General features: G+C 44.0%; 1 long non-coding RNA gene across 2 annotated transcripts; it reads left to right on the forward strand.

The window, feature by feature from the left end:
• The first annotated feature begins 848 nt into the window (after positions 1-848).
• On the forward strand, positions 849-9252 carry LOC122461233. 2 transcript variants are annotated; one of them, XR_006283076.1, is made up of 3 exons: positions 849-1053; positions 2324-2409; positions 5503-9252. It is a non-coding gene; the product is annotated as an uncharacterized LOC122461233 (long non-coding RNA). The 2 variants fall into 2 exon arrangements; XR_006283075.1 differs by lacking the exon at positions 849-1053 and adding an exon at positions 1105-1203.
• The last annotated feature ends 848 nt before the right edge of the window (positions 9253-10100 follow it).

Raw genomic sequence — 10100 nt, forward strand, 5'->3', positions numbered from 1 at the left:
AGGAGAATTTTAAGGAAGGCTTTGAAGGAGGATAATGAGGTGGTTTTGCAAATGTCTACAGGGGGTTCCTCTTATACATAAGGGGCAGCATGAGAGAGGAGCATCAAGGTGCTTGTTTGAAAATTTAACAAACTGGTGATGAAGACTGGAATCTATGGCAAAGCAAAGATGGGATTCAGCATCTTAATAGCATATAAGAGATGAAAGGTAGGGAGGGATAGGCCATGAAAGGCCTTAAAAGTGAAGACAAGTAGTTTATGTTTGATGCTATGGCTAACAGGGAGCCAGTGGAGGACTGCAAAGAGAGAGGTGGTGTGACTGAAGCAAGAAGCCAAGAAATGAGCCAGAAGATTGATCCCTGTATCTGTTTCAAGACTGAAATGAACAAAGCTACAGAAAGTTTAAGAGACTAAACATTGTTTAAAACATTAAATGATAGCACCAACTGGCATTGCACATTGTGTGACTCATGCTGCATGCTGACCTGTCAGGAGCTGGTGAGGCTGATGTGGAAAGTATTAGATTGACAGAGAGTTGGAGAGCTGGCACTTGGCTCCTCTCATGGGCATTCGCTGTAAGCAAAACAAGGAGGCCCTGGTCTCCTTGACCAAATGTTTGTTTAAGGCTTAGAAAGGAGGTAGTTATGCACACTCACCAGATGGTTTATGGGAACAAGGAGAAGTGACATCGGGCTCTTTTCCTAGATATTTGCTGGGGCAAGAAGTTACTATGTCACATCAGGCTCCTTTGTGGAGCTGAGCAAATCATTTGTAACAAATCATTTATTAGACAAAGTTCACTTCTTTTGGGGCCAGACTATAAGAATACAGTGTGCCTTGAGTAGGAGGCAGCATGTAATTGTGCTGGCGCTGGAGCAGAAGGTTGAACTGTGACTCAGAGACAGGGTCAGACTATCAGTTTTCCTTCTCCTCTGTGCCTGCTCAAATGAGCTAGTCAGTGCATTGGGGATATAAAGTCAAGACTCCACCCATTCCCTATGCTTGCCCACTCATTCCCTATGTGCACAGGAAAGGGACAAGCAGCCTCTGACAGGTAAGGGTTAAGGACTCCCTGCCAGTCACATGATTCATCAGGGGATTTAATGGAAGGATGCTCTTTCCAGGGACAGAGAGAGGCAAAGGAAGAACCTGCAGGCCTGGTCGGTCTGAGGAATTGCTTTGTTTTGGTGTTACTCCTGAGATGGTGTGTTTGAACATTAAATTGTGCCCTGAAGCATGGGCCTGAAACAGACTTCACCTTGGCATTGGGCTGGAGATAGACTTCTCGTTTTCACAGCCCCAGAGAGAATGTAACTTGTGAGGTAGGGAGCCCCCACCAGCACGCTGGGTGAACCAGGATCAAGCTCTGTTTGAAGAACGTCTGGATAGATGACATTTTAATCAGATATATTTATTATTCAAAATAGTGACAATGTGCATTTTCTTTACACTGTGGCTTGCTTTCTGATATTCAGTATTCAAGTTGCGATTGTCCACATCACTCATATGCTATTGCTTCTGTTCTGTGATTAGCTGAGTAAAATTATTAGAAACAGTTTTCTAGTGTGAATGCCTGTGGAAAGGATACTAAAGATGACTTTTCCACAAGTACTTAATTGTGTGACCTTAATGTTCACTTTCTGCCAGTATCTGTGCTAGCACAACACAATCATGTGGGACTGATCACAGAAGGGCACTGAAGATGGCTGGACTGAATAGGGATTTCGATTTGAATTTATAGCAGCAGAAAACGTCACTCATATTATTTGCCCATCTGTACTCTTACGTCACGCTTGCCTAAGACAGAGTTTTCTCTTGTACCTTAGTGAATCATAACATGTAAAATGAATATAGAACTGAGGGTGAAATTAACTTGGGCTTTTATATGTTGGAGAGCAGAGGGTGAAATCCACCTCACCAATTTCTCAACCCAGGGCCATGCTGTGGGATGTTGACAACCTCTGCTATATCTGCTATTCCCTATGGGCTTAAATAGCAGTCACAGTCATATCGTGCTGGTTGTACAAGATACTAGGGCTCCTGGATCTGTTTAAGCACAGATCCAAAGATCCTGGCCCGACGCTGGTCCAGCCTCAGTGAGGTCTTTTGTGCTGATGTGCGTTCGGTAGGCAGACATCTCAGACAGCCCCTATGCAGGGGCTTAACTAATGCAGTGGGCCTTGCACCAGTCCTCCGCACTTGGGTGAGTTTCACATTATGACTTAGACCCCCAGCTGTACTGGAGCCTTGCCTGGCACAGCTGGAGTAGGGAGGCGGGGCAAATGTGGCTGTATAAATCATTTGTACTTTCCTCTGATCCCCAGAGCTGCTGGGGGCCAGTCTGCCTGAGACTGAAGGAATTGTCTGACTGAAGGAAGAACAACGCAACTTTGTATGATCAGCTGGAGTGGTGATTAATTCATTTTCTTCTACTATCCCTTTGTCGTGCAAGTTCTTCTCCATGTTTTATGGTGAACTAACCCTCCCCACCACCCCCCATTGCTGCCAACACTCATTGGTTATTATTACTGCAGTGAAATCTAATCAGAGCTAAGATCGACTCATTACCCAGAGAAAACGTGTCTCTCAGACAAAGCAGCAATTTAGACTGAGTCACTGCAGCATCCCTGAGTGTATCCAAAACAATAAAAAAACTGGGTAAACCAGTCCATTACAGACAGAGCTGTCACCTTCTCCTCCTCCCGCAGAGTCCCAATAAGAAGCTCAACATATTCTGCCTGCCACAGATATGGCATGGAGCAGGAAAGCCTCCTGCACCTTTTGTTCTCAGAATATGTAATTCAGAGAAAGTCCATGGCCCACCTATTTGTTTCCTCTGCATTATAGCCCTTAAAAGGGGGCTGGGGAAGGGGTGTTTTTAGCACTCTGCAGCAAGCCTATGATGTGCTGAGGATGGTTATATCAGTATCTAGGCCACTGAATGTTGTTTTAGGCCCCAATCCTGCACTCAGTGATGAGTGTTGTGTGTCACACTGAACCCTGATAAAGCCCATAGATGTTTGACTGAGCAGTGAAATATGGTTCTCCTTGTGCTGTCCAAGGAATAGGCCCCAAATGAGCAGTTTGGGGCTCTAGTACCCCTCTCTCAAATATATGGGAGAGGGGAGGACCCAGGTGAGTGTCTAGACATGAAGTGATGTGGAAGGAGGGGCATGGGGACTTTAAATACCGACCTGCTTTTCCCTTTCCTCAGCAGAAGTGGGAGAAAGTTATGCTTCTGGCCAACTGCCAACTTACAATGCTGGCTTTTAACTTTGGCTGTCATGGGCACCAATGCCAAGCAGGACTATCTGAAATGGGATTATAACCCAGCTGCGGTTAGTAATATGAGCTGCTTTACAGAGAGATTTTCAAAGGTGCAGAAGGGAGGTAGCTGCACAATTTGGGCACCTAACTCCCATTTGTGCCTTTGAAAATCTAGTAGGGACTCTCAGGAGGAGACAGCCCCAGAAGAAGTGCATGTTTACCTACATGCCCCACCAACCTGCAGCATCAACAATTTGTGATATTTGGTGCTCCTCTTGAAGCCCCAGCTCCTGGATGCTTCTAATTAACTGAGAGTCTCAGCCCCCTGCCGCTTGCTGCAACTGGGCAGTTGTGGGCGAGGTCCCCCCACCAAAACAGGGGCTGGGAGCTGCAGGGGCGGGACTGGCTGGGAGCTCCAGCACTGGGGCAGAAAATGTCACAGAGGTCAATGGAAGTGATTCCGGGATTTCCATGACCTTCGTGACACAATCGTAGCCTTACGCATGATTACCATGAATATCTTGAAAGCATGGCCTACGTGCACCCTAAAGCTTTAAAATCAGAAGGCAAACAAAAAGAACCCCAAACTTTTTTTTTTTTTAAATTCTCATGGTTTTTAGGCCAACCTCATGATTTTGGGAGGTCTCATTCATGACTTTTAAAGGTTTGGGGGTTGGCAGTAGAGAACATACTTTAACTCTGACCTGAAGGGACCACCTTGAGGTCTGTGGGGAGAGTTCAGTCTCTCTACATAGTCACCCCTGAGCCTTTCTTCTGCAGAAAGTGAGAAAATTGTGGGTGAAACAGTGAGCTTCATGCATGTTTGTGAGATGTTCAGAATATACAAGTCTAAAAATACATTTTGATGGCAACAGCTTTCAGTCACAGGGAGCTGTTGTTGACCACTGGCTAGCAAGTTTGCAGATGACTGTACTAAACATCTCAGTATCTCGCTATAATATGCAATGCCTCCCACATGAGAGTGGCAGAGAACAGTACACAAAGCTTTGTTTTGTGCCTGTTATAAAACTGCCTCAGAAAATGATTCCTCTTGATCAAGATTTAATCCGATAATGAAGACACAATAAGAATGAAAGTGTCAATTTCAGTTGAGAAATCTGACTGGTTTAATCTGAAGCAGCTTAATCTAATTAGAGTTATTTATCAGAATAAAATAAAATGCCCATTGTATTAAGAATCATAATCAACTGTATTAAGATAACATTAAGGGGAGAGAGATACATGATCTAAATTGCTAAAAGCTAGAAAATCCAGGATCACACCTAGGACATCATCTGCTGCTCACTCTGTATTGCAGTGGTCCCCAAACTTTTGAGAGTTGCGCCCCCCTTTACCTCTGTCTGCATCCCCCTGAGTCCTGCCAGGGCTGGAAGCAGGGCTGCAACTCGGGGCAGGCGATGCAGATAGGGGTAAGAGGACCACAGCCTGGACCACAGCTGGGGGGGGGCCAAGAGTGGAGCCCTGGGCGCAGGGTCGGCAGCCAGGGATAGGAATGGAGCCCTGGGAGTGGGGCTGGCAGCCAGGGTCTCGGGCAAGGGGCCGGGAGCGGAGCCCTGGGTGCGGGGCCACCAGCGGGGTCGCCAGGCACAGGTCTGGCAGCCAGCATTGAGGCCAGAAGCAGAGCTGGGTGGCACTCCCACCCCGCCACCTGTGGGAGCTGGCCCGGGCCTCAGACATGCCCTCCCAAGATGTTCCTCTGTGTCCCCTAGTTTTGGGATCTCACAACATCCCTCTGTGGTAAGTATTATTATCCCCATTTTACTGATGGGGAAATTTTGGCATGGAGAGGTAAAGAGACTAACCCCAAAGTCATACAGTGAGTCAGTGGCAGAGCAGGGAATAGAACCAAGGATTTCTGGCACTTCCAGTTCCTTGCTCTTACCACCATGCACTATATTTTCATAGAAGGGGAGGGGAAGGGGAGTTAAAGACAGAGCAACAGTTCTCACAAGTGCGTATTATGTCTCATCTCAGCTGAAGTTAGACTTTAATCTCCTAGACTTTCAAGTAATTGCATATAGTATTCCCATTGGTTATAAGGAGTCACATAGCTAACAACCCTGTGAAATGCTTTGAATGTTTAGGGCTTGACATTACTTTAATGGGTCAAGTCTTTCAGTGTTGGCAGAGTAACACCAATAACATCAGAGGGAAAAGCCAAGTTGAATCTTTCGACCTGACAGGTTTGCCTGTGTTCTTCCCTGCTTCCTTATAGGTGCTTCTAAAGCTAGATGTTGTGGAAATTTTGATGTTGAAGGACTGAGTTTCTCTGAGTCCAGAAAATCTTTCACATACAGCATGACACCATAAATCAGACAAATTCAGCAACATGGAAACCATTCCATCCATGCACAAAGACATTCTATGTTTCAAATGTATATGGACTGGCCTTCATAATTCACTTGTAATTAGTTGAGCAAGTCTATCAAAGGTTCAAGACTCATCTCTGTTTCTCATTTTGATGCGGGCTCAAGAAAGCAACACTTGAAGACGTAAACGTCAGACCCAAAGCGAACTGTAGCGCAGGCTCAAGATCTGGAATTTTGCTTCAAGTTCTTCTCTGAAAATGGTAAATCTGAATGGACTGTTACCAAAGAAACTGAAAAGAAGCTACTTAAGGAGAAGCTGAGGCAAGAGGAGGAAAGGGGAAGAACAGATAACAAAATTAATTCTCTTCTAAACGCAGAATTAGAGGAGCTGAAGCAACCCTTGCAGAATGCAATAAGCAGAGAAAGCCATGCTTGAGAAAGTAAAGAAATTCTGAGTGATGGCATCCACCCAAGAATTCTACAAGTACTGCATAAGCAAATCCAGATAAAGACATTTTTGAACAGCTACTCGACACACAATTAACAGAAGGAACTGAACTAGAGAAAACGCACATACAATCCCAGAACAGATGGATTATAAATCTCTGAAACAGAAGGCCCCGCCTACAGAAGTTCCTATCCATCTTTAGAGAACTAGAAACAACAAAATAACTATAGCAACATTTTAACGATAGAGGGGTGTGCGTGTGTTTTCACTCACCTTCAGCAGATTGTGAGTCACAAGACCAGTGGTCAGGGGCCTTATTCTCCTTGGGCTTGAACCTGCAAGGTGCTGAGCTCTTTGGCTTTGATTCAGCAAAGCACTTAAAACATACACATCCCATTTTTAATTGCAGTAGCTCAGCTAAAGAAACCATTCATCATGCTCCACAGAGCCCAAGCAGCTCCATGAGTTCAGCAGGAGTTGAGAGTTCTCAGGATCATGAAGGACTGGGCTTTGAAAGAAGGAATGGAAACAGGCTGTTTGTCCCCCATCAGGACCAAGAAGTTGACTGGAAGTTTAAAGAAGCTGGATCTTCACTAGAAAGAAGGATGGTTAGGAGTCTAAAAGGGTGGAGATGCAGATTTGCATGGGGATGGAGGCATATCCATATGCCTGGGTTTACACTATCTAGCATGTTTTGTGGTAGAATACCACATATTTGGATGGCAAGGAGGAGTTGAAGCAGATAAAACACTACTGTAGACGTAGCGGTTGAGGAACCAATATGACAGGCTGGGGTTTCCGGGGCTATATAGCATTTGCATAGACATCTTGTGATGGGGGCAGAAACAGCAGGCAGTAAGACCCCTTTAAACTTAGTACATGGACCAGATGTCAGGGCCAGATCTTCTAGTGCTCAGCATCCTCATCTGGAGGCAGATTTTCAAAAGAGCTGATCAGTCAACATGATGACCAGTTTTTCTGAAAATCTGGCCCAAAGTACCCAAACTACCATTATGCCTGTCCTTCAGGAAGTTCTGCTCGTGATGGTGCCTTCCCCAAATGATTTAAACTACAAGCATTTAGAGACCTCTCCCGCATAATCCAAAGTTTTACTATCAGAAAACTGAATACTGATTATAATTACTCTGGCTCCATATGACAGTCCCAGCTAGGACACGGCTAGAATTCTTCCCCATAGGGACGTTAAACCAACTGCCAATAATTTCCCAGATTCCCAGTACAAATAAATAAATAAAGCAGGAGAAAAATGAAAATGAAGAGGATACTTGAAATTTCAGAATTGAATCCAGGACACATTTTAAAAAAGCACTGAGGAGAGCATAGTCTGGCCAGTGACACTTCCATGTCCTATCCATCGTTGAGCCCAGAACAGTAATTCCTTGTTTGCAGCCTTCTCTGTTAGAGGCTAAATGTGATTGCAACTGAAGTACATTGATTAACCCAAAATAACTTTCCCTCAATTTGCTGGCTGCTCAGGAAGACTCAGGAGACCTGCTTTTGTTCTGAGCTAGTCATTCAGGAGCCCTGGCTCCAGTCCTTATGTATCTATTGAAACTGAGTGAACCAGAAAAACCCTAGAAACTACACAAGGACACATAGTGCTGTTTAGTTAGTTTAAAGCGAGGATTTTTTTTCCAAGCATCACTTGTGCAATTTTTTTAATGGTCTAGTTAAAATAATTTCATGGATGCAGTTTTTGTTCCTGTGCTTAGCAAAGCAAACTGTAGGGGTTACAGCTGAGAGAGGCATGGGGGAAGGGAGGGGACATTCTCTCCCTCGGCACAAAAAAAGTGCAGCATTTTATCATGCTGCTTGCAAAATGATGTGTTTAAAGGGCAGAATTGTCAATGTCAGATGCGAGGCTGAGGTACCTATTAATAAACAGCCTCTGCATCAGAAATTCTTTGCAGACTTTAATCAGGAATTTTCCATAGTAACGCCGTGTGCCTACGGTTAGCTCAGCAACCATGGTTTAAATTCCACCCCATGGACTTTGAGTTCATCTTTGCAAGCAGAAGAACGCATATAAGATCACATGAACACAATTCTCTTCATTGGAAGTTAAAATGTTATGTCTTTCTGTTTCTCTCTGTCTCTTCTATTTCTTCCAGTATATTTTAAATAGATGTTGGCTGGAGAGGTGGGATTCAGGTCCATATTAATTATAGGATTGGGTTTGGAGTTCAATTTGAAACCAAATCTGGGCTGCAATTCAGGTTCAAATTTGTTGGTGTCAAAATCTAAAAAGCTGTTCTTGAAGTAGTCTCACAAGATGATGGTATAGCTGGTCTTGTGAGACTTCCAATATCTTGTGCCAAACTCTCACTGAAATTTCTTTTCTTGCAAGATCTCAGCCATGTCTGAACAAGATCCAGGAAATAGGCCCCTTCTGATTTGGGATCTGGCCCAGAACTGAAAACGTAAGGGCAGACTCAGATCCCAGGATGTCAACCTTAAATATGCCCTTTTGTTCCCAAATTGGGAGAGGTCAATATCCAAGGCCCAGTTCTGTCCCATCTCCATATGTAACCACACAGCCATAAGATACTCAAATATTAGAGGTAGAACAGCTATAAGTCCAAGATTGTTTGGGATAAAAAAATCAGCGTCAGCTCTTCTGTCAGTGTCTTCCCACCCTCTCCAGATCCATTTTGGTTTCCTCAGGTCAGTTTCATAACACAGTCATTTGGAATGTCAGAGGTGTCACGTAAATGCCTTCTACTCTTTTGAGTGTGGAAACCCTCCCACATGTCACTGTGAAGGTTTCTAAGAAGGTCTAGTATGACTAGAAAAGAACAACACAACAATTCAGTCTCCTTTATTCTCAGAACTTTCAGCCAGCAACAGGGATTGTAATCCAAGGCTTTGATCCTGCAACTGAAAGTGAATGGGCAGACTGTTGCACTTGCACAGAGCCCCATAGACTCTAGTATGGTTCTGTGTGGACCCAGCAGATATCCCATCTGCTGCCAATTGCAGGTGAAGGGTCCAAACATCGGCCTGCTCCAGGGCCATCTATCTGACTCCCAAGACAATCCACACTACCACAAAGCTAACCTGAGCATTCTTAAACATACCTGTTCCTCAGATACATACATATACCTTCACAGAAAACTAGTTAGGATATATATGGTACACTGCATGTATGGCACAACCCAAATCAAACCAAATAAAAGCTCTAACAATATTTGGGTTTATTTCCACTCTAGTTTTACCCTGAATTTTACAAACCACAACAGTCTTAACTGCTATGGATTTATGTTTGTGCCAAAAACATTTGCCATGGTCTGACTATAAATAAACCCAATGGACCAAACATCCAGACAGGTTAGGTTCCATGCAAGCCTATTCATTGTGTGTGGGACCCTAGAAATATGAGCGCTGTAGGAATTGTCCTATCAAAGAGTCCTAGGCTCTGCCTCGTATCTTATATGCCCATATGCATTTGAAACAGATGAGAAATAAATGCTACAGAGGGAAGCAGAGATCAAGTGCTACACAGTCCCTGTTGGTTTTAATTCTCTTTCAATAGCAAGTATTAATGAATTCAGTGGCAGTGTTTGATCCAGTGCTCAGTTTATCTTTCCCGCAGAGCTTATGGACTGATTGATGGGTAGTTTTCCAGATTTGAACAATAAGAACAACAAAACTAAAGGACCCAACAGTATTTTTGTATAGTAACGTTTAATGGCTCACTGTCCCATTGTGGTGATTGTTCTCTTGGCCTGTGGTGAGAGCCAGTTTTAATCAATGGAGCCCTTTGGAATCAAATGCAGGTATTTACTAGAACGTGACACACAGGACAGTGTTTGTCCAGCTAGCAGTCTGCCTGTGTCAGCTAATGCCCTGTTTGGAAGAGGTTTCTGAGTCTGACACAAAGACATGGATAACCAGACATTTCCTCATCATCACAACTAAAACCTGGGAGTGGACTGTATATATGAATGACACAGATAAACTTTCTCTCTTTAACTCCATTATACTGGTCTCCAAATCTAAAAAACTCCATGAATCAATACTGAGCTTCAGAATTTC

The sequence above is a fragment of the Dermochelys coriacea genome, chromosome 8 (assembly GCF_009764565.3).
Source record: "Dermochelys coriacea isolate rDerCor1 chromosome 8, rDerCor1.pri.v4, whole genome shotgun sequence".
Classification (NCBI taxonomy): Eukaryota; Metazoa; Chordata; order Testudines; family Dermochelyidae; genus Dermochelys; species Dermochelys coriacea.